Source organism: Myotis daubentonii, chromosome X (assembly GCF_963259705.1).
Source record: "Myotis daubentonii chromosome X, mMyoDau2.1, whole genome shotgun sequence".
Lineage (NCBI taxonomy): Eukaryota > Metazoa > Chordata > Mammalia > Chiroptera > Vespertilionidae > Myotis > Myotis daubentonii.
The window spans coordinates 124,991,476-125,017,299 of record NC_081861.1 but is presented as its reverse complement, the minus strand read 5'-3'; the positions used below and the strand labels follow the sequence as shown (position 1 = coordinate 125,017,299).

The 25,824-nt window shown below is 45.1% G+C and overlaps 3 pseudogenes; all 3 read left to right on the top strand.

The window, feature by feature from the left end:
* The first annotated feature begins 275 nt into the window (after nt 1-275).
* Nucleotides 276-19,806, top strand: LOC132223720 (OTU domain-containing protein 6A-like; annotated as a pseudogene).
* A 3,447-nt stretch (nt 19,807-23,253) lies between these two features.
* On the top strand, nt 23,254-24,272 carry LOC132223719 (lupus La protein homolog; annotated as a pseudogene).
* Nucleotides 24,273-24,380: 108 nt separating this feature from the next.
* Nucleotides 24,381-25,544, top strand: LOC132223901 (stAR-related lipid transfer protein 7, mitochondrial-like; annotated as a pseudogene).
* Nucleotides 25,545-25,824: the final 280 nt, after the last annotated feature.

The following is a 25,824-nucleotide window of genomic DNA, read 5'->3' as shown; positions in this document are numbered from 1 at the left end:
CCTTTAAGACGGTGGTATTCCACGTAAAGCTCTCCACAGCTTTTTGTAGTTCTCACTCCTTCAGACCTTCCCTGGTGCCTACGCTGTGCAGGTGTTCATGCAATTCCATGGCTGAAAGAGACAAAAAGACAAAGTAGATTCCTTCTTCCTCCACTTTGAGCTAACGAGCCAGCAATATTTCTTTTTCTAGGTATTGCTATGTGATTCCAATTCCGATGGAATTTCGTGGACATGCCCATTTAAGAATGTAATAATGGGGGAAACACTCAGAATTCATGGCATCAGCAAGTCGGAAGGTATGCCAGAAATCTGTGGTTGTTCCACATGGATTTGAAGGGCGAAAAGGACACACGGGTTCATTCTCCTCGTTTCACAGGTGAGGAATCTGGGCTCAGCACGGTACAGAGCTTGATGCCTTTGGAGGGAGCAGGAGGAAGAGCTGGGACGAGAACCCAGGTTTGGGGAATCTCAGAGGCAGATTTCAGCTCTGTTGAGGATGCAATGCCAGCAATTATCTTTTTATTATATTGTTTCTCCACGGACCACCGGTTGGCGAACAAGGTTAGACGACCAAGTCCATTAGCCACCTCACACTTGGAAGCAAGCATTTCTCTGGATTCTACCAGGGGGGGATATTTAAAGGCCACATCTATCTTTTATTAAAGGGAAGAGTAAGATCTTGCTAAACTTCCAATTCAAATTTAAATATACAGGGTTTTCACGTACTACATATATTTTTAAATTTATGCTTATTTCTTATCTGTCATGGGGAAGTCTTAATTCCTAACCACCTCAACATTACTTTTACAAGTAAAATTGCTGAATCTAATTTAAACTATTTGTTAGCCTTGGAATGTATCTTACTGAGACTGTTGGGTAAAAATACTGTATTCTAGAGCAGCCCGCCACTGGAGGCTGAGATCAGCTACCTGTTGGAGGTTGGAGCAGTTGGGCTGAACTGTGGCGGGTCCTCTCGCTGCCACCAAACGTGGGTTCTCGCCAAACACCAGGCAGATCTGCAGCTTGAGTACCAGCGGCTGAAGCGTCGCCATGTCCGCCAGAAAGAAGAGCTGCAGGAACGCATCCAGGCCATGAAGAACGAGGTCCCTAAGAACGACAAGAAGAAAAGAAAGCAGTTGCTCCTTGCCGTGGCCGCCTTGAGGCCGAAATGCAGCAGAAACAGCAGCGGGAGCTGGGGAGGTTCACAGAGCTTCCCCCTGCCAGCAGCAACCTCGATTCCCTCGCTGAGGGTCTGGCCAAGATGGCTCCTGAGAACCGGCCTCCTTGCCTTCGAGGGTCCACAGAAGGCGCGAAAGCAGGGCGGCGCCGCAGAGAGCGCGCCAGAAGATGGCAGCGGCCGACGCCGAGTGGGGTACCTGGCCAACTATGGCCGGACGAGTAGGAGAAGCTGGCGGTCACCCTTGAGGCCAAGAACCTGGAGATGGAGATCCCGGCCGACAGCCACTGCAAGTGCCGCGCCGTCCAAGACCAGCTGCCCTTCTCCGTGACCGTGGAGAGCCTGCGGGGCTGGACCGCCAACTACAAGTGCAAGCACGTCCACGATTTCCTGCCCTTCTTCAGCGACCCCGAAACCCGCGAGGTCTACACCCGCGAGGACTTCAGCTACTGCGACAACATGGTGCACCACGCATCCTGGTGAGGCCAACTCGTGCTGAGGGCCCTGTCGCACGTTCTGCATGGCCCCATTGAGGTGATCTGTAGGGCCCATCGAGGTGATCTGGAGGACACCAAGAAGCAGCTCACCCTCCTCTACAGGCGCTGCACCTCCAGCTTTGGCGGGGAACACTACGACTCGGTGAAGCCGCCCGAAGCTGAAGCCGAAGCCGAAGCCGCAGCCGAAGAAGCCGAAGAAGCCGAAGAAGCCGAAGAAGCCGAAGAAGCCGAAGAAGAAGCTGAAGAAGCCGAAGAAGCCGAAGCCGAAGAAGCCGAAGAAGCCGAAGAAGCCGAAGCCGAAGCCGAAGCCGCAGCCGAAGAAGCCGAAGAAGCCGAAGAAGCCGAAGAAGCCGAAGAAGCCGAAGAAGCCGAAGCCGAAGCCGAAGCCGAAGCCGAAGCTGAAGCTGAAGCCGAAGCCGAAGCCGAAGCCGAAGCCAAAGCCGAAGCCGCCGAAGCTGAAGCCGAAGCAGCCGAAGCCGCCGAAGCCGCGGCCGAAGCCGCAGCCGAAGCCGAAGCCGAAGCCGCTGAAGCCGAAGCCGAAGCCGAAGCCGAAGCCAAAGCCGAAGCCGAAGCCGAAGCCGCTGAAGCCGAAGCCGAAGCCGAAGCCGAAGCCGAAGCCGAAGCCGAAGCCGAAGCCGAAGCCGAAGCCGAAGCCGAAGCCGAAGCCGAAGCCGTGGGGGCCTTTGCCCTGTGGTTCTCGTAAGCTGTGGGTGCCCCGCTGCTGTTGCTGTTCCCGCCTGTGCTGGAGCCGCCGCCTGGTCCCCTCAATAGGCTCTGTTACTCCCTTTGCCTTGCTGCTCTGGCTTTTCTTTTCTTTGTCTTGTTCAAAATTGAACAGCCCCGCTTTTCACCTGGTCTTGCTTCCTCCTCCCCCTTTCCGTCTTTGCCTCCTTCACAGGGTGGGGCACATGGACTAGGCACTGGGAAGGGATCTGTATTGTACCGCTTGAGGGGGTCAGTTGGAAAGTGCCAACCGCATCTTGCCCTTAAGGGTTTTTGCCTCCCTGCCCGATGAGAATTGGTTATGTTACAAACAATGTGGGGGTTAAAATGGAAACTGGGATTGATGGCGTTCTTAACTTGGGGAAAAATCAGTTTAGCTCAGCATCTTCAGACTGTCCATGCATATATTGGATTACTTAGATATACTTGGCGTTTATGTACTCGGAATGCCTTGTGAATGCCTTATGCCTTTTGCCTAGTTCTTGGTGGGGGGAGGGATTGTTTCGTGGGCTGTTTGGGGTTTCTTTTTTTCTAACTACTGTACATGTTGACATAATTAATCACCTATCTCGTCTCCAACTGTAAGTTACAATAATATTGAAGTGCTTCAGGTTCTCTACATATGGTATTACCACTCACTACTGACTTTTGAGATCATCTCCTTTAAGAAGACTTCTATGAACTCCCTGGAGAGGATTCACTCTCGATGTTTCTGTCACACCCTGTGTGTGTCACCATCCCATGTGTCTGTCTCCCTCACCTAGTTGGTAGAGCCTTTGGAGCAGAGTATGCATATTTATATCCCAGCAGCTACCACATAACAGGTTCTCAGTAACTATTTAGTTGACTCAAAAATAAATTAATAAATAAATAAATGAATATACATATATATAGTATTCTAAGGTCAGTCACAATAATTCTTTTCTCTACATGGTTATGTCAGTAACAAAGTACAACTAGATTCACTTGTTTCTTTTTATTTTTTCATTTGGTGTGGTTTTTTCTGGATGTAATCTGTGCTATAATTGCCTCAAAACTTTATTCCAAAGTCATATTGTATACCAAGGTGTATTCAGATAAGTTTTGCCGCCATCCTGGTCTCCTCTACCCTGACCCCTCCCACCCCCTATATAGTTTTATTTGTTCTTATTGTCTTTTTATTATATTGTTTCTCCTTGAAAATATAAGCAAATGTGTACAAATATTAAAAAAATACAATATATCATTACAGTGAAATATTATCTATACTAATGAAAGGCTAATATGCTAATTAGGCCGGGAGACCTTCCGGATATCCATCCGGATAAAGCCATGGCGGCGGAGCTGAGGCAGAGGCGGTTAGGGGCGATCAGGCCAGGAGGGGAGGGCAGTAGGGGGTGATCAGGCCAGCAGGGGAGGACAGCTGAGGGAGAGCAAGCCGGCAGTGAGGTCCAGTTGGGGGCAAACAGGCTAGCGGGGTTGGGGGGGGCATTGGGGGATAAGCAGGCGAGCAGTTGCGGAAAGTTGGGAGTGAACAGGCAAGCAGAGGGGGGCAGTTAGAGGCAAGAAGGCCGGCAGGCAAAGTAGTTAGGGGCTATCAGGCAGGCACGTAGGTGAGCGATTAGGAGACAGCAGTTCCGGATTGTGAGAGGGATGTCCGCCTGCCGGTTTAGGCCCAATCCCACAGGGCCATGAGGGATCCCACAGGGACTGGGCCTAAACTGGCACTCAGACATCCCCCGAGGGGTCCCAGATTGGAGAGGGTGCAGGCCGGGTGACGAACAACACTCCCGGTGCATGAATTGCATGTACCAGGCCACTACTACACCTATGAAAAAGAATGCAGGCAGAGCACAGAGGATTTTTAGTGCAGTAAAAATATTCTGTATATTATAATGATGGAAATACAGGGTGGGGGGAAAATAGGTTCACATTTATGAGTACACAAAACAGTTCATTCTTGTATTATTTGTTAACTATTGTTTCTCAAAGGAACAACTGTAAACCTACTTCTGCCCCACCCTGTATGTCAGTATACATTCATCCAAACCCATTCCCATCACACCAAAAGTGAACCCTAGGTAAACTATGGAATTTGGGTGATAATGAGTCAATGTAGGTTCATCCTTGGTTAAAAATGTATCCCTCTGGTTAGTGATGCTGACAGTGGCAGAGGCTATGCATGTGGGAGGGCAGCAGGTATATGGGAGATCTCTAAACTTCCCCTGGATGTTGAAATGAACCTAGAACTACTCTAAAAGAAAGTCTGTTTTAAAGAAAGAAGAAATGATTGACCTGTCCTGCAACACAGATGAACCTTGAAAACATTATGATACCTAAAAGAAATCATTCAAAAAAAAAAAAGAAAAGAAAAGGAACACCTATTGTGCCCAGCTGGTGTGGCTCTGTGGTTGAGAGTCAACCCATGAACCAAGAGGTCATGGCTCAATTCCCAGTTAGGGCACTGCCTAGGTTGAGGGTTTGATCCCCAGTTGGTGGTGTGCAGGAGGCAGCCAGTCAATAATTCTCTCTCATCACTGATGTTTCTATCTCTCTCTCCCTCTCCCTTCTTCTCTCTGAAATCAATAAAAATATCTTTTTTAAAAATCACAAGTTCTATGTATCCATTTATAGCAAATGTCCACAATAAGCAAATCCTTAGAGTCAGAGAGTAAATTAACAGTTTTTAGGTGATGGGCAGTAGACAGAACTAAGGGTGACTGCTACGAGGTATGGGCTATCATTTTGAAGAGATGGAAATATTCTGGAATGAGACAGTGGCAATGGCTGCATAACAATGAATGTATTAAAGAGCACATAACTGCACACTCTGAAATGGTAATAGTTATGTGTATGAACTGTGTTTCAAAAAAAACCTTCAATATTAGGCAATAATGAACATTTTCCAAACTCACTGTTGGTGTTGGTCATGAAGTCAGGAACTGAGCTAGGTGGTTCTGGTCCAGGAGGTCACATGAGGCTTCAGTTGAGATGTCACCGGGGCGGCAGTCATCACAACTGACTGGAGCTGCAAGCTCTGGTTCCAAAGAGGTGCAGTCACAAGGCTGGCGAGTTGGTGCTGGCGGCTGCTGGGAGGTCTCAGTTTCTTCCCACCGGGGCCTTTCCAGGAGCTGCTTGACTGTCCTTATCACTTGGTAGATGACTTCTAGAATGAGAGACAAATGTTGCTACCTCAAGCAAATGACAAAAAAGTTTCAGAAAGCTGTGTCTCCTGGTAGGATGAGGAACTAGCATCTGACCCACACAAGTAAAGTCTAGAGACCAGAGTTGGAACTGCCTGTGGCAGAAGGGACAATAAAATGATAGCCGTAGATGTAAACTGAACTGCCAGGAGACGCAGAAAAATATGTGTTTCTGGTGAATAGATAAGGACCCGACAAGAAACAGTAGGCTGAGATTGTCACAGAAGGAGAAAGAGCCAAGCAGGCCACCCAGGGAAGCAGATGAACCCAAATACAGGGGTGGGTCACTAATGGCCTGGGGACTGGGAGGTGGGGGAGTATAATGACCACTCAGGGGGACTAAAAACATAGGTTCACATGAAACCTGTACAAAACCGAATCAGGAAGAATCACAAAACCTGAACAGGCTGAAAACACCTGATGAAACTGAAGCAGTAACCAAAAGACTCCAAGCAGACAAAAGCCCGGACCTGGATGGCTTCACAGGGGAGTTTTCCCAAACAGTCAAAAGAGAACTAACACCTATCCTCCTCAAAATATACCAAGACATTCCAGAGAAACGAACACTTCCAAGCTCTTTTTTTTTGCAAGCCTAGCATTATCCTAATTCCAAAACCAGATAAGACATTGCAAAGAAATGGAATTACGGTATAGGCCATACCCCTGATGAGCATAGATGCAAAAATCCTCAACAAAATATTAGCAAATCAGATCCAGCAATATATTAAAAAGATCATACATATTGACCAAGTAGAATTTATTCCAGGGATGTACAGCTGGCACAAAATTTGCAAATCAATAAATGTGATACATCACATAAACAAACTGAAAGACCAAAACACATGATAATATCAATAGACCCAGAAAAACACTTGACAAAATCCAACACCCATTTTTCATTTAAAAACAGCCCTCAGTGCCCGGCCGGCGTGGCTCAGTGGTTGAGCGTCAACCTATGAATCAGGAGGTCATGGTTCCATTCCCTGTCAGGGCACATGCCTGGGATGGGGGTGGATCCCCAGTAGGGGGCGTGTAGGAGCAACCAATCAGTGATTCTCTCTCATCATTGATGTTTCTCTCTCTCTCTCTCCTTCTCCCATCCTCTCTGAAATCAATAAAAAAAAAAAAAAGTTCTCAGCAAAGTGGGAACAGAGGAATGATACCTCAGCATATTAAAGGCCATGCATGACAAACCTACAGCCAACATCATAGTCAATGGGAAAAAACTAAAACCATTTCCCCTAAGAACAGGAACAAGACAGGGATGTCCGCTTTCACCACTCTTATTCAACACAGTACTGGGAGTCTTAGCCACAACAATCAGAGAAGAAAACATAAAAGGCATCCAAGTTGGGAAGGAGGAAGTAAATCTATCCTTATTTTCAGATGATGTGATATTGTACATAGAAAACATAAAGACTCTAGCAAAAAAAAGAAAAAACTACTAGATTTAATAAATGAATCCAACAATGTGGCAGGATACAAAATTAATTCCCAGAAATCGTTGGCATTATTATACACCAATAATGAACTCACAGAAAGAGAAATTAAAAAATCAATCACATTTGCCATTGCAACAAAAAAATTAACATACTTGGTAATAAACTTAACCGAGGAGGTAAAAGACCTGTACTCAGAAAACTACAGGTCACTGAAAAAAGAGATAGAGGACGATTTAAACAAGTGGGAGAATACACCGTGGTCATGGATTGGTAGAATTAGCACCATTAACATGTCCCAAAAGCAATCTACAGATTCAATGCAATCCCTATTAAAATACTAACGGTATATTTCACAAATCTAGAACAAATATTTCAAAAATTTATATGGAGCCCAAAAAGGACCCCAAATAGCTGCAACAATCAAGAGGAAAAAGGACAAAGTTGGAGGGATCACAACTCCAGATATCAAGTTATACTACAAAAGCCACTGGCATCAAAACAGCCAGGTACTGGCACAAGAAAAGGCACATAGATCAATGGAACACAACAAGAATCCTAAAATAGACCAAGCCATTACGTTAACCTTTGACAAAGGAGGCAAGAGCATACAATGGAGAAAAGACAGTCTCTTCAATAAATGGGGGGGAGGGGAGATGGACAGGTACATGCCAAAAAAAAAAACACTGGACCAGCACACACAAGAATAAATTCGCCCAAGCTGGTTTGGCTCATTGAATAGAGCACTGGCCCACAGACTGAAGGGTCGCAGGTTTGATTCCAATCCAGGGCACGAAACTCAGTAGAGCAGGCTCGATTCCTACCTAGCCCCAGTTGGGTGCAAGTGGAAAGCAACCAATCAATGTTTCTCTCCTACTCCCTTTCATACTCTCTAAAAATCAATACAAAAATATCCTCAGGTGAGGAGTAAAAAAAAGTATAAAATAAATAAAAGTTTTTAAAAGAATAAGCTTCAAATGCATAAAAGACTTAAATGTCAGTTGGGACCTTAAAAATCCTAGAAGAAACCATAGACAGCAAAATCTCAGACATTTCTCAGAGCAATATGTCTGCCGGTACATTTCCTAGGGCAAGGGAAAGTAACGAGAAAATAAACAAATGGGACTACAGCCAAATAAAAGGCTTCTGCACAGCAAAACAAACAAACAAACAAACAAAAAACCCACATCAACATCCCGGCCATGGTGGGTCAGTGGTTGAGCGTTGACGTATGAATCAGGAGATCACAATTCAATTCCAAGTCAGGGCATATGCCCAGGTTGTGGGCTCGATCCCTGATCCTAAAAGGAGGAAGCCGATCAACAATTCTCTCATCAATGATGTTTCTATATCTCTCTCCCTCTCCTTTCCTCTCTGAAATCAATAAAAACATATTCAAAATAAATCAAGTTATCAACAAAATGAAAACGGAGCCCACTATATATGGGAAATCGTATTTTTCAATGATACATCTAGTAAGAGGTTAATTTACAAAATATATAAAGAACTCATACAACTTAACAAAAGAAACACAATCCAATTAAAAAATGGACAAAGAACCTAAGTAAACACTTCTCCAAAGTGAATATACAGATGGCCAAGAGACATATGACAAAATGCTCAAAGTCACTAATCCTCAAAGAGATGCAATTTAAAACCACCATGAGGTATCATCTTACACCTGTCTGAATGGCTGCCATCAACACATGACAAGCCATGGCGAGGATGTGGAGAAAAGAGAACCCTCCTACACTGCTGGTGGGAATGAAAACTGGTGCAGCCACTGTAGAAAACAGTCTGGAGTTGCCTCAAAAAAATTAAAACTGAAACTGCCATTTGATTCAATGATTCCACTTGGAGGAATATATCCTAATATGAATGCATAAAAACAACTGTGGTACGTTTATACAATAGAATACAATGAAGCTATAGAATAGAAGGATCTCTTACCCTTTGAGACAGCAGATAGACCTGAAGAGAATTATGTATACTAAGTGAAATAAGTCCATCAGAGTAAAACAAGTACCATATGATCTCACTCTTAAGTGGAATCTAATGAACAAAATAAACTGCTAATCTGAGTGGATCCAGAGACATGGAAGCATAGAACGGAGTGTGGAATCTCAGAGGGAAGGCGTGGGAGGGTGGGTGAGGGGAGGTAACCAACCAAAGACTTTGTATACATATATGCATATCCCTTGGACACAGACAATAGGTAGTGAAGGCCTGGGGCAGGGGGCGGGGGCTGGCTGGAGGGGGGGCAATGGGGGAATGAGGGAGACCTATGTAATACTTTCAACAATAGAGATTTATGAAGAAATAAAAATAAACGTACAAACAAAATAGATCCAGAGACAGGGAAGCATGAGACAGAATGATGAATCTCAGAGGGAAGGTGGGGAGGGAGGTGGACAGATTAACCAAAGAACTTATATGTATATATGCATAACCCATGGACACAGACATTAGTGCGGTGAAGGCCTCCGGGAAGGCGGCGATAGAGGAGGTCAATGGGGAAAAAAGGAGGACTTCTTTCATACTGTCACAATAAAGATATATTTTTTAAAAACTTGTATGTAACAGGTTCCAAAATGGCGACCAGCAGGAAGGTAGGGAGGGAGAGAGTGTGAGAGCGCAAGGAAGTGATAGAGGAGTGTGTGGACACGTGTCGTGTGGTGTGTGTGTATGAGCTAGGGACAGTTAGATTCTGCAGGTCTTCTAAGGGGCTGCTAAACCGGGCAGTCTTAGGCGGCAGAGTCCCGCTCCCTGCGTGGACACTCCTGGGCGGCCAGCACAGGCACGGCATGGCGACCACGCCATCTTGGGAAACAGAGCAGCTTGAGACTAGGATCCTGGCCTCAGCACCACCCAGTCTGATCTCAGACGCATACCAGGACCCTGCAGCCACTGGGGACAGAGACCTGTGACCACAGCTACAGACCTGCAGACACCAAGAGTTTAGAAATCCCCACAGCAGATCTGTGAGTAACAGAGCCCATCCCCCCTTCCTGCAGGCTTGTGGGAGCGCCAGAGTAACTAACTGATAGACCCACCCCTTGACTGGCCTCAGTGCTGCAGGAACTTTAGCCTGGAAGTGCGAAAGCACCTTGGAACTGATCCCTCATAGGGCTGGGTTCAGGAGTCCTGGGCTGGGAGCAAGCACGCGAACCCCAGGAACTGATCCTACAGGCACTGCTGGCTTCTGAACCCTGGGCTGGGAGCAAATGCGTGAACCCCAGGAACTGAGCCCATGCACAATGCCGGCTTCAGAGCCCTGGGCTGGGGGCAATCACGGGAAAACCATGAATTTGTCCCGCTTAGCACAGGCCCAGGGACACCGATTCTCTGGTCAGCAGGCAGCACCAAGCTACAGTGACTTGACTGTGTTTCTTATCACCTGTGCCTGAGATCCTGATTTCCTGTGCATTCATACTAAGAGCCAATGACTCCAATTCCTAGTGCAAGGGCACACAGGGACCCTGATTCTCAAGGCAGGGTCGCGCCAAGCAACAGAGACTCTGATACTGGATTCTGGGGAACTCTGACTCCTGGCGCACGCTAGGGGGCTCTGGTTTTCAAAACGCTTCAGGGGGGTCTCTGTTTCAGCATGGTGCAGGCAGGGTCCCTGATTCTAAGGGCACATATGAGGCCACATTGAGCGCTGACAACACTGACTCTGAGCGAGCCTGGTTCCCACCAACCCACAACAACTAGACATCTTAGTGTCAGAGCTCTTCAGTGACACTAGGGTGGTGGGAGGCGCCCACCGCACACGGCCCAGCCCACGCAACTCAACGTTTGAACCATCGGGAGATAATCAGAATTAAGAGACGAAACAACACCCAGAGGAAAGACAATGAGGAGTCGCCAAGAAAGGACATTAATGAAGTTGAAGCATGCAACATGACAGAAAAAGAATTCAGAATAATAGTTGTACAATTCATTCACCGGATGGATGAGAAAATCAACAACCTATGCAAGAATCAGGAAGAAATCAAAAGTGATATAGCTACAATCAAAAGCACCATGGAAAGTTTCAACAGCAGACTAGAAGAAGCAGAGGACCGAATTAGTGAATTAGAAGGTAAGGCAGAGAAACAAAGTCAATCTGAACAGCAACTGGAGAAAAAAATTAAAAAGCAGGAGGAGAGCCTAAGGGAGCTTCGGGACAACATGAAACGAAGTAACATACGCATAATAGGGCCGCAAGAAGGACAAGAAGAGCAGCAAGGATTAGAAAATCTATTTGAAGAAATAATGTCAGAAAACTTCCCAGATATGGGGAAGAAAAAAGTTACACAAGTACAGAGAGTCCCAGGCAAGATGAACCCCAAAAGACCCACACCGAGACACGTCATAATAACGATGGCAAATGTACAAGACAAAGACAGAATCTTAAAGGCTGCAAGAGAGAAACAGAGGGTTACCTACAAAGGATCCCCCATCAGATTATCAAATGATTTCTCAACAGAAACGCATCAGGCCAGAAAAGAATGGACAGAAATTTACAAAGTGATGAAAAGCAAAGGACTGAATCCAAGAATACTCTATCCAGCAAGGCTATCATTCAAAATTGAAGGGGAAATAAGAAGCTTCACAGACCAAAAACGGCTAAGGGAGTTTATCACCACCAAGCCAGCAAAGCAAGAAATGCTAAAGGGACTGGTGTAAAAAGAAGAACTAAAAAGCCCACAAAGAAAACAGCCACACACAAAAATAGAAATATCTACAAACAAGTACCTTTCAATAATACCTTTAAACGTAAATGGACTAAATGGTACAATCAAAAGACATCGAGTGGCTGAATGGATAAAAAAACATGACCCATATATTTGCTGTCTACAAGAGACCCACCTCATTAGAAGGGTCTCACACAGACTGAAAGTGAAGGGATGGAAAAATATCTTTCAGACAAATGGAAATGAAAAAAAACCTGGGGTAGCAATACTTATATCAGACAAAATAGACCTCAAAGTGAAGGCCATAACAAGAGATAAGGAAGGCCACTTCATAATACTAAAGGGATCAATACAACAAGAGGATATAACCCTGATAAACATATATGCACCCAATGCAGGAGCACCCACATACATAAGAAAACTCCTGGAAGATATCAGGGGAGAGATCGACAACAATACAATCATGGTAGGGGACTTTAATACACCACTGACATCACTGGATAAATCCGCTAGACAAAAACTCAGCAAAGAAACAGCAATCCTAAATGACTCACTAGATCAGATGGACTTAACTGACATCTTCAGAACACTTCACCCCAAAGCCACAAAATATACATTCACCTCAAGTGCTCATGGGACATCTTCAAAAATAGACCACATATTGGGTCACAAATAAAGTCTCCCCAAATTCAAGAAGATTGAAATATTACCAAGCATCATCTCAGACCACAAGGCCATAATATTACAAGTAAACTACAACAAAAACAACTCAAAATACTCAAACACTTGGAAGCTGAATAGCACGGTATTAAATATTGATTGGGTTACCAATGAGATCAAAGACGAAATTTAAAAAATCCGGGAAACTAATGACAATGAAAACACAACAATCCAAAACCTTTGGGACCCAATGAAAGCAGTCCTGAGAGGGAAGTTTATAGCTCTACAGGCCTATCTCAACAAACAAGAAAAAATGGTACTAAATCATCTAAATCTACAGCTCAAAGAATTAGAAAGAGAGCAAGAAGAAAAGCCCAGAGTGAGCAGAAGGAAGGAGATAATAAAGATTAGAGCAGAAATAAATGACATAGAGACCAAAAAAACAATACAGAAAATCAATGAAACCAAGAGCTGGTTCTTTGAAAGGATAAACAAGATTGACAAACCTCTAGCCAGGCTCACCAAGAAGCAAAGAGAAATGATCCAAATCAACAAAATCAGAAATGATAGAGGCGAAATAACAACAGATCCCACAGAAATACAAATGATTGTTAATAAATACTATGGACAACTCTACTCCAACAAACTAGACAACCTGGAGGAAATGGACAAATTCCTAGAAAAATACAACATTCCAAAACTTGATCAGGAAGAATCTAAAAATCTCAATAGGCCAATAACTATGGAAGAAATTGAAGCAGTCGTCAAAAAGCTTCCAGCAAACAAAAGCCCAGGACCAGAGGGCTTCACAGGGGAGTTTTACCAAACATTCAAGGAAGAACTAAAACCTATCCTCCTCAGACTACTACAAAAAATCCAAGAGGAAGGAACACTCCCAAGCTCATTCTATGAAGCCAGCATCACCCTAATACCAAAATCAGGTAAAGACAACACAATGAAAGAGAATTACAGGCCAATATCCCTCATGAACATAGATGCCAAAATCCTCAACAAAATCTTAGCAAATCGGATCCAGCAGTACATCAGAAAGATCATACACCACGACCAAGTAGGATTTATCCCAGGGATGCAAGGATGGTACAATATCCGCAAATCAATAAACGTGATACATCCCATAAAGAAATCGAAAGAAAAAAACCACAGTCATATCAATAGATGCAGAAAAAGCATTTGACAAAATTCAACACCCATTTTTGGTAAAAACTCTCAGCAAGGTGGGAATTGAAGGATCATACCTCAACATAATAAAAGCCATACATGAAAAACCCACAGCCAACATCATACTCAATGGACAAAAACTAACACCATTTCCCCTAAGAACAGGAACAAGACTGGGATGCCCACTCTCACCACTCCTGTTCGACATAGTACTGGAAGGATTAGCCATTGCAATTAGACAAGGAGAAGAAATAAAAGGCATCCAAATTGGAAAAGAAGAAGTAAACCTGTCCTTATTTGCAGATGACATGATATTATACTTAAAAAACCCTAAAGACTCCATCAATAAACTGTTAGACTTAATAAAAGAATTCGGCAATGTAGCAGGATACAAAATTAACGCCAAGAAATCTATGGCATTTCTATACACCAATAGTGAATGTGCAGAGAGACTAAAAAAGCAATCCAATTTACCATCGCACCAAAAAAATTAAGCTACCTAGGAATAAACTTAACTAAAGAGGTAAAAGACCTCTTCTCAGAAAACTACAGGACGTTGAAAAAAGAGATAGAGGAAGACATAAACAGATGGAAGAACATACCATGTTCTTGGATTGGTAGAATCAACATCATTAAAATGTCCATACTGCCCAAAGCAATCTATAAATTCAACGCACTTCCCATTAAAATACCAATGGCATATTTCACAGACCTAGAACGGACTCTCCAAAAATTCATCTGGAATAAAAAACGACCCTGAATAGCTGCAGCGATCCTGAGAAAGAACAAAGTAGGTGGGATATCAATACCAGATATCAAGCTGTATTACAAAGCCACTGTTCTCAAAACTGCCTGGTACTGGCACAGGAACAGACATATAGATCAATGGAATAGAATAGAGAGCCCAGAAATCAGACCCAACCAATACGCTCAATTAATATTTGACAAAGGAGGCAAGAACATAAAATGGAGTCAAGATAGTCTCTTCAATAAATGGTGTTGGGAAAATTGGACAGATACATGCAAGAAAATGAAACTAGACCACCAACTTACACCATACACAAAAATAAACTCAAAATGGATAAAGGACTTAAATATACGACGGGAAACCATACAAATACTAGAAGAATCCAAAGGCAACAAAATCTCAGACATATGCCAAAGCAATTTCTTCACCGATACAGCTCCTACGGCATTGGAAACTAAAGAGAAAATAAACAAATGGGACTACATCAAAATAAAAAGCTTCTGCACAGCAAAAGAAACCATCAACAAAACAACAAGAAAACCCACTGTGTGGGAAAACATATTTGCCAATGACATATCTGATAAGGGCCAAATCTCCAAAATTTATAGGGAACTCATACAACTTAACAAAAGGAATATAAACAATCCAATCAAAAAATGGGCAAAGGACCTAAATAGACACCTTTCAAAAGAGGACATTCAGAAAGCCAAGAGACATATGAAAACATGCTCAAAGTCACTAATCATCCGAGAGATGCAAATCAAAACAACAATGAGGTACCATCTCACACCTGTCAGACTGGCTATCATCAACAAATCAACAAAAGACAAGTGCTGGAGAGGATGAGGAGAAAAAGGAACACTTGTGCACTGCTGGAGGGAATGCAGACTGGTGCAGCCACTATGGAAGACAGTATGGAGTTTCCTCAAAAAACTACAAATGGAACTCCCATTTGACCCTGTGATCCCACTTCTAGGAATATATCCCAGGAAACCAGAAACACCAATCAGAAAGGATATATGCACCCCTATGTTCATAGCAGCACAATTCACCATAGCTAAGATCTGGAAACAGCCTAAGTGCCCATCTGTAGATGAATGGATTAGAAAACTGTGGTACATCTACAGGATGGAATACTATGCTGCTATAAAAAAGAAGGAACTCTTACCATTTGCAACAGCATGGATGGAACTGGAGAGCATTATGCTAAGTGAAATAAGCCAGTCAATGAAGGAAAAATACCACATGATCTCACTCATTTCTGGATAATAAAGACCAGTATAAACTTATGAACAAAAATGGATACAGAGGCAGAGATGCCTCGAACAGACTGTCAAACTACACCAGGAAGGCCGGGAAGGGTGGGAGGGCAGGAGGGGGGTGGGTAAGAGATCAACCAAAGGACTTGTACACATGCATATAAGCATAACCAATGGACATAAGACAGTGGGCGGTAGGGGAGGCCAGGGGATTGTCAAGGGGGAAAAAAAAAGATTACGCTTAGCCCTAGCCCATTTGGCTCAGTAGATAAGAGTGTCAGCTACGGCCTGAAGGGTCCCGGGTTCAATTCCGGCCAAGGGCACACCTCGATCCCCAGTATGGGGCTTGCAGCAGGCAGCCTATCAATGATTTTCTCTCATCACTGATGTTTCTATCTCCCTCTCCCTTCCTCTCTGAAATCAATAAAGAATACATACATTTAAAAATAAAAAATGAACCCGTTAAAAAAATAAAAACAAGTATTAAGCTTATGTGAAAGAAGACAGACACAAAAGGACAAATATTGTATGATTCTACTTATGAGAGGCACTTAGAGTAGTAAAATTCAGAGACAAAAAGTACAATGGTGGTTTCCACAGGCTGGGAGGAGGGGCGAATGGGGAGTTATTGTTTAGAGCAGTGGTTCTATTTGCGGCGACCTTCCTAATGCTGCCACCCTTTAAGAGTTCCTCATGTTGTGGTGACCCCCAATTTCATTGTTACAAATTGAATATAATTAAAGGATAGTGATTAATCACAAAAACAATATGTAATTATAGAGGTGTTTTCCAATGGTCTTAGGCGACCCCTGTGAAAGGGTCGTTCGACCCTCAAAGGGGTCGCGACCCACAGGTTAAGAACCGCTGGTTTAGAGGCTCTAGTTTCAGTTTGGGTAGATGAAAATTCTGGGGGAAGATGATGCTGATAAGTGCACAACAATGTGAATGTACTTAATGCCACTTGACTATAAACTTAAAAATGGCTAAAATAGTATGTATATTTATCACAATAAAAAGACTGAAGTCCCAATATATACTACAACATAAATGAACTTTGCAAACATTATAGTTAAGTGAAAGAAGCCAGACACAATAGGACACATACTGTTTGATTTTATTTATATGAAATATCTACAACAGGCAAATCCTATATAATATATAGGGAATATGCAAATTGACCATCACTCTGCCACAAAGATGAAGGCGCCCACAGTGGAGGCCGAGTTCCCCTAATGAGCCTTAATGAGCAATCAGCAGGGACCTGAGGCTTTGCCCCCCCTCTCCCTCCCGCTTCCACCATGGGGCTTGATAGGGGATCTCAGGACACTGCCCCCGCCCTGGTGCCAGGCCACGGGACCTCAGGCTGTGCCCCCGACCCAGCACAGCTTCACTGGTGACGTCAGGCCACGCCTCCCCACCCCAGCGAGGCTTGACATGGGGACCTCAGGCCACATCCCCAGTCCCAGCGCCAGGCCAGGGGACCTCAGGCCGCACCCGCCCACCCAGCGGGGCTTGAAGGGGGACCTTAGGCTGTGCCCCTCTCCTGGAGCCGGGCAGGGGAACCTGAGGCTGCATCCCCCACCCAGTGGGGCTGGATGGGGAATCTCACACCACGCCCCCGACCCAGCAGGGCTTGATGGGGGATCTCAAGGCACACCCTCCACCCCGGACCAGGGAACCTCAGGCTACACCCCCCACCCAGCGCCCGGCCAGGGGACCGGAGGCTGCCACCCTGCCTGGCCAGGCTTAACAAGGGTGGGACCGGTCAGGGATGTGGATCTAGCCCAATGGGGGTGAGCCCGGCCGGGTCTGGGTTTGTGCGATTTCAAGGAGCATGTGGGTGGGCAGGGACTTGACTCTGGGTCCCGTGGTGCGCCCCAGACTCTGACAGGAGGAAGATTTTCATATACATTTTACTCTTTTTTTTTCATCTCTGACACTATTATAGAGAAAGGGTAAATAGCATTATTAAAATACTTCCTCTAATTAATCCCCTTTGTATGTGCACAAATTTCATATACCGGGCCACTAGTATATGTGTGCATATATATGTATGTATATGTGTGTGTCTGTGTTTGTATACACACACACACACACACACACACACATACATACACATAAATATCAGCATTTGTTTTTGCCAGGGGCTTGGGGAAAGGGAGGAATTCACTGCTAACCGACATGAGGTTTCTTTTTGGAGATGACAGAAACGTTCTGGAATTAGACAGTACTGAGCACAAAGAAGAACAATAGGACTATACTAACAATCACTGAATTACACATATTGAAACGATAAATTCTATGTCTTGTGAATTTCATCTAAAAAAAATGTCTGGACAAAAAGTAATCTATATCCAAGACAGATGAAAACAATCCTTTTTATGATTTGGCCTCAGAAGTCACAAAGCATTCCTCCTGACCTGTGCACCAGAAGTGAGTCCCTAAGTCTGGCCCACATTCTAAGTTAGGTTTTACACTTATATCATGAAACTCATTATCCTTTCAGTCTCACACGGGGACGGTATTAACGTCACCCATTAAAGATGAAACTCAGGCTCAGAGAGATTCAATACCCTTCCCAAGGCCACAAGGACAGCGGCGGTAGAATTCACATTGGCACCAAGAAACAGCTGACTCCAAACCCGTGCTATTAACCTCCTTCCGCCAGTAGTGGTTTTTCAGCCAACACATCGTTTGTGAAACCATAGACACTTGGGACCACCCCACTGCCCCAGGACCTCTTAAATCATTTCTGGGGCTTGTTCCATACACTTGAATGTTTTCCAGCTCCCCAGGTGTTCCTCAGGTGATTTCTACATATAGAACCACCCCTATGAGTCTGATGGTTTTATACTATTAACATGGGAAACTGGCTCCAGCTGGATGGTGAGTGCCTTGGGGACAGTGACCCTGCCCAAGCTTCCTGTGACTGTCACTGTGACAGCACAATGCTTGCCAGCAGGCACTCAGGCAATATCATTGGATAGAAGGATTCAGAGCAAACTGCCACTCAGAATGTCAGCTGCCAAAGGATTCGTCAGGAACTGAGGGGCACACAGTTGGCGCTTGGGAGCTGGCCTATCTGGCCATTCTCTCCAGGGGGCAGGAGGTTCACAGGCCCACTTGGTGGGCAACCCCTGCTGCCAACTGGGGCACCTCAGCTCAGCCCAGAGCAGAGGTGTTAGGAAGCAACTCTCTACCCAAGCTTCCTCTCCCAGTTCCCAAACTTAGAGCCCCAGCATAGGGCCTAGAATTCACTGAGGCTGTTCATTCAACAGCCACTCAATCAACATGGATCACCAAAGCCGATCTCACAGCAGAGGCCTGAGCCGCATCCCTGGGACTCATCCCCGAACCCCCAGTGCCTCACTCCCCTTGCATGTGGAACGGGAGGCCAGGGAAGGAGAATGGGAGCAGCGAGAGCTCCCTGGTCAGAGGACTGCTACCTACTCGCCCGCGGAAACTGAAGACCTGCCAGACAGTGTTATGGGTAAGGACAAGCTCTCCCCTTCTCGGCAAAGGGAGGTGGCTTCATATTTTTCTTCCTTTACCCACAGAAAACGGGGGTCAGGGAACAGAAAGCACAACTTACAATGGACAGGACTGGGGTGAGGGATGAGTTGGGAAAGGCAGGTTCCTATCTGCCTCAAAGGGCTGCCACAGGACCAAAGATATAATACGTGAAAGTAACTGAAACCGGGACAGGCTGTTGGGAACTTTATTAGGTGTTATTTACAAAACCAAGTACTTACAATAGCAAATCCCATGTGCCAGGAGCCTTGGGAAACAGATGAGTTGGACATCGACTTCGACCCCAGGTCGCTGACAATCTAATAGAGAAAAGTCAAACAGTTAGGATAGCTTCTGTGGGATTCAGAAAGATGGCAGGGGCAGGAAAAGAAATGCTAAAGGTATAAAAGGCACACATTTCAGAGGCAGAGGGTTCATTGCACCTTTGGGGAGGAGGCAGGCTGGTGTGCTGCAGTGAGGCTCTTTAGGAGAGGGCGTGGGCAAGGATGAGAGGCTGTAAAACAGGCTGAGTGCAAACCCCCTCATCTGTAGGGGCGGCAGGCCCGGCTCCTGTAATGGCCGCAGGCCAGTCTGCAAGGACGCTTGTTGGAAGAGATGGGCCTAGAAGGGCGAGCAGGGCCTAAGACGATGCTGGAGCCCCCAGAAGAGAGGGCAGGAGAGCGGGAGACCGGGCAGAGTCGACGCCATGAAGGCATCTCCCACCACTTAGACTTCCGGCTGGCCGCAGCCTAGGCATGCGCATTGCGGTCTGCACCAGGGCGCATGCGCACGTTGCCGTGAGGGCGGGGCATAGAGCGGGCAGGGCCAGGATGAGGGACAAGGGTGAACAGGGCAGGTTTCCTCTCTGCCTCGAAGGGTCCTCGCAGGTGTAAGGACATAATACATGAAAACAGCTTGACACTGAGACAGGCTGCGGGGAGTATTAGGTGTTCCTTATAAAATCAAGTGCTTAAAGTAGCAAATACCATGTACCAGGTGCCTTGGGAAGCAAAGATGGAGTCGACATCGAGCTAGATCCCAGGAAGCTGACAGTCTAATAGACTCCTGCGGGATTCAGAAACATGACAAGAGCTCACAGGAGGATAAAAGGGATTCTGGCCCCTGTAATGTCATGGGATAATTGTCATAAAATGGAACAATAATGTGCTGGGACAAAGTCTGGTCCTCTGGGAACTTTTCAAATCTTGATGGAAAAAAAGAGAGAAAAGAAACCTTGAGACAGGCTTAGGTCACCTAAGTGCCTGGCTGCCCTTGCTTCCTGGAGAATAAATGATTAGGCCTTTCTTCTCCCCAGTTTCTCAGGACTTAAAAGATCTGCAACTAGAGGGGGTAGTCATGGCACTGTCACACAGATCACTTCAAGGAAAAACCTGTTAGAAGTATAAAATGCAAGCGTTCAAAGGCAGATAGGTTACTTTCACTTTGTTAAGGAGGATGGTGTGCTTGAGGTGTTGAGGCTTTTTAGAAGAGGTGGGCTTGGAACCCTTGCAGATGGGAGCACTTAAGGCGTCACTCAGTCACTGGACAGGCCAGCCACTGGCAACTCCAGAAAAACTGCAGAGTTGGGCTGAGCGCCAGGCTGGTCCGCCCCAAGGCGCAGGCGCAAAAGTGGGCAGGGGCCAGCAAGCCATGCGGAGGGCTTAGAGGTGGGGGTGCAGTGAGGGTGGGTGTCAGGGCAGCCTGGAATCTCTAGAGGGGAGAGGGGGGAGGGGGGAGGGGGGAGGGGGAGGGCCGTGATGGAGGGCGGGGCAACTCTCACAAGGCCAAGCCCAGTCTAGCAGGGGCTTCCAGCCAGGGACTGTAACTGCCTGGTGGCAGGAGAAGTAGCACTGGAGCCAAAGAACGTATGTCTGTGCTCGCGTGGTCATGGAGGCGCCGGTGCACAACATGAAGGGCTCCCCACAATGAGAGACCTAGTTTGACAAGGTGCCTGAAGCTGCAGTGACACAGACAGCCGACAAATACCAAGACACTGTATGTGGCTTTTAAATATACAGAACAGGCTGCCTCAGAACATCCCCAAGTCTAAATACCCAGGTTTGAAAGTGCAGGGACAGTATCATGCTGGAGCTATTCCAATACATAAATTCTCTCTAACAACAATCGGGAGGACTCAGGCCTAGAGAGAAATGAAAGCACTCCCAGATGTGGAAGGTCTGCATTCTCCTTGACTACTATATGGATGAGAAAAGACACTGGCTTTTCCCCACTTTACCCCATCACAACCTTCCTAGTATTCGTACCCATCTCCTCTTTCCTCTTCTTTTCTCCACTTCACTCCACAAATTCCCTTTCTCTGTTTTTCACCACTCCTATTTTCACTCATTCTGTCTAGTTGTATTTATGAAGTATGCAGTGTTTCTCTGACGTGGGTCAGGACCCCAAACCTACAAGGAAGGCGGCTGTGCTACGTGGACAAAAAGGCGCCACATGCTAACCTGACTAGCTCAGGGAAGGCCTGCATGGCAGCCTTGCAAACTCAGAGGCCTAAAGCAATCACAAAAATAGGTCTGAAATTAAAATATTTTTAACTAAGAGCAGCTTATGGTGAGTAGTCATGTCCTAAGCCAGTATTTTCCCTGACAAAGGTCAATCTTTACCTCAACTGAGTCTGTCTTTGTCTTTTTACATCTATCATAACATATCATTGGAATATCAAAAGTAATTTTCCTTTGCTCACACTCCTCAAAGCATAGGCACCACTCTGCAGAGACCACAAATCCCCTCAATGTTATTGAGTTAACTGTTGACTCTTAACCATCCATAACCAACCTATGTAAAAGAAGTATGTCTATCATTTTACTTTTTATCCCAGAGGTTTACCCGCTTTGCTTTCTCCTGCCCCCTAACCTATCACCAATAGATTTCATGTAACCCACAAACGTCTCCTCTTTTGATTGTAAGGTATAATAAAATAAAGTACAAAACTGCCAGGCTCTGGGGTATTATCTCAATTCACTGAGATTTTGCTCCCCGGCAACTGCCGACAGTTTTGGCTTAGATAAACTCACAAAAATTCTTCACAGGTTTGAATGTCTTATGTTAAGAGGTGTTTAATACCAAGAGCTGTACCAAGGCTACATATTTATCATCTCATTTCATCTCACACATGGTGAGGGTCATGAAATATCTCCCACCCACACTAGAAGAAAGTGAGGCTCAGAGAGAAAATAAGATTAAATACCTCACCTGCTGACACAGGGCCAATAAACAGTAGGTGTCAACTGCAAGTAGGAGAGAATTTTTCAATAATCAGGAGTTGGGGTTATTAACTCTAGATTGGGTTGCTAATTTCTTGGAAGTGATCACAGGATAGGTTCTTTAAGAGCAACCATGTCACTATGGGAACTTCCTGAGATTGCTTCCCATACATAGAAAGAACAGATACCTAAGCCAATTTTCATACATAGAAAAAAAGAACTTTCTCTTCATGCCCATGAAGGCAAGCTCAACAATCACACAATTGCAGACAGAGTGAACAAATTCCCATCGAAGACACTGCAGAGGAATTCAAAGTTAGGTCATCGTAGCAAGAACTGCAGGAGACCTTCCACTCTGGACTTTCTGCTAGCCCAAGACAGTAGATTGTGACACACGGTGACTTCTCAGCTAGGAACAAGGCTAGTGTTCTAGCATCTTTAATTAAACATAGAAAATATGAAGGAGGGAACTGCATGAACTGGGCTAGGTTCACAGCCCTTCCTGCTGCCAGGCCCTGGCCCCTGAGGTGGCACCCTTAGTCCTCCGCCCAGAAACAGAGCCACTGAAACTATGGCTCCAGAGTGGCTGTGGCAGAAAAGATGAAAAACAAAACTGCTACCATTGTCTTCTTTTCACAAGGTTAGTTCAAAATCAAGTTGAAAAAAGAAGCGTTTGAGAGGTTTGCTGAGAAGCTGACTCTAATACTGCAATAAAAATATAACAAAGGGTCCTGTGTCAAAATGGGCTGCATCTGGCAGACGCACTGGGTCCCCTGGGAGGAATGCTGGAGCCTGGGGTTCCGCACATGCACGTGGCCGGGACCCAAGTGGGCCAGTGGTTGCACTGGGATGGGTCCCTGGTTGGGTCTTTGGACAGAGGCTGCCCACATCCTCATTGTGCACATTTTTCAAGTTTCCTACCCTCACTGGCTTCCAGTGTAGAGGAAGGAAGAGGTTTGGAGCCACCTGTTTAGCCACAATGGCCGAAAATGGTGATGAAAAATGGCTGCTCTGGAGGCCAAAATCTGTCATAAAATTGAGTATCATTTTGTGACTTCAATTTGCCACCGGATAAATTTTTAAAGGAATAAATCAAACTGGATGAAGGCTGGTGACCTTTGGAAATAATGATCAAATTCAATCGGTTAAACCATCTAACAGACTTTACTGTAATAGTAGAAACATTGAACAAATCAAAGGCAGAACTCATGGAAATAAGTGAAGATAAAACTAAACTCCAAAGATCTCCAGACAAGACCCTTTCTGAACTTACTGATGAGTATAAACGTGATGTAAAACAGATCTATTTAAGAAAAAAGAAAAACAGATCTGTTTAAAGGCTTCCCTACTGATACAACACTTATTGACATAAAAGAATAGTTAGAACTTAAAGGTCAAGCACTAAATATTCAGATAAGAACATGGCACAAAGCATTTAAGGGATCAATATCTGCTGTGCTTGACAGCACTGAATCTGCTAAAAAAAAAAAAAAACTTATGGAGACACCTAAGCAAAAGTACAAAGACGTAGATCTGCTAACACTTTTCAAGGAAGATTACTTTGCAAGAAATAATAAAGAAAACAAAATAAAATGGAAGCTAAATTATGAGCTAAACAAGAGCAAGAAGAAAAACAAAAGTTAATAGGAAATGCTGAAATGAAATATCTGGAAGAAAAGACTTTTTGCATGCTGAAATTTTCAGGGAACCTAGATGATCACACCTGCAGAGGAGATTTGCGCATCCTTTTCTCAAATCATGGTGAATTAAAATGGAAAGACTAAGGGGACAAAAGGGAAGATTGTCAGAGGAGCAAGAGGGAATAATCCCATTTAGAGAAAAATCCAAGGAAGCACAAGATAAAGCCAAAGATCCAAATAATGGTAACCTACAATTAAGGAACAAAGTGACAGGGCAGTACTAGACAAATATGTGGAAAAAGAAACATTGAAGGAAGTCACAGAAGGTGCAACTCTATGGTCGCCTCTACTCAGATAGTGCCTGCTGCATCCTCCTGGGCCGCCTGTACATGCCTGGGCAATGACTGTGGAGATTGCAGGCATCTTCATGTGAGACAAAGAGCAGATCCAGGAGGAGGAGCTGCAGAGATCCATTCATGAGATGAAACTGCTGGAGGAAATGTTTCAGAGCCCTGAGCTTGAGCGCCACCCTGGAGAACCACAATCCCAAACAGAAGGGAATGAAGATTCAGGGGGCAAAGAGGAACCATGGGAAATGGTGATGGATAAGAAACACTTGAAGCTGTGGCGGTGCCCTATTACAGGCACCCATCTTTATCAGTACAGAGTTTTTAGAACCTACACAGATGTGACACCCCAGCAGTTCTTCAATGTTCAGCTGGTTAGAGCACAGAAAAAAGGTGGGATGCCCTGGTAATCAGGTTGGAAGTGATTGAGAGGGACGTCTTTGGTGGTTTGGAGGTTCTTCACATTTTCCTTACTCACTGTACTCGTGGGATTATGTTTATGTTTACTGATACAGCGTGGATCAGGAAAACATTGTGCTGGTGTTGGTGTCACGTGCTGTGGAGCACCCTAGTGTGCTGGAGTCTCTGGAATTTTTAAGAGTTAGTTCATGTGAATCCCAAATGGCTATCCATCCCCACAACTCATTTGACTACTTGTGCCAACCCCCAGACTGTGTTTCCTCACTGCTGTTAGTTGGATGGTTCCCAGTGGCATGCCAGAGTTCCTGGAGAAGCTGCACACGGCCACCCTGAAAGTCAAGGACATGCAGATCAAAGTAAAGGACTACATCACATGTGGAAATGGGTGAGGCCAAGGCCACCACGCCATCTTCCGAGTGGAAGAATGAGGGTAGTTGTGGCCCTGCCCGGATCAAGTATGCTTGAAGGACTTTGGGATAAGAAGGGACAGGCTGCTTCTAGCCCTGTCTCGGTCCCTAGCACTCTGCTACAGAGCAGGGACAGGTACTACAGAACATCTCTGTAACTACCAGTGCAAGATAATTCAACAACTGGTGTCTGACTTCATTCACAGCCTTCTTTGTTCTTTATCAAAACAGAGATTAAGGAGGCATCCCTAGGGGCACTGTCATACTCTCAGGCCAAGCATTTTTCAATTCAGTATTCCACTGAGCTCATGGGGAACACAGCGCAGCTCAGGCCAGAAGGGAACGACTTGTTTTTGCTACCTCTGAAGAGTTTCCTCTACCAACATTCTAGTTTCCACCATCAGTTCTGCAGCATTTGGACTTCCTTTAGTCTGAAGGTCCAACTGGAAAGTGAAGGTGGCCAGTTGATGGTTCAATGAGGAGTCATTTGGCAGTGCTCTTGGAACTGTGATTGTCCTATGTTGAATGGATGGAAACTGTTGCTTGACAGTGTAAATGCCTAGAGCAATGGTTCTCAACCTTCTGGCCCTTTAAATACCGTTCCTCATGTTGTGACCCAACCATAAACTTATTTTCGTTGCTACTTCATAACTGTAATGTTGCTACTGTTATGAATCGTCATTTAAATATCTGATATGCAGGATGGTCTTAGGCGACCCCTGTGAAAGGATCATAC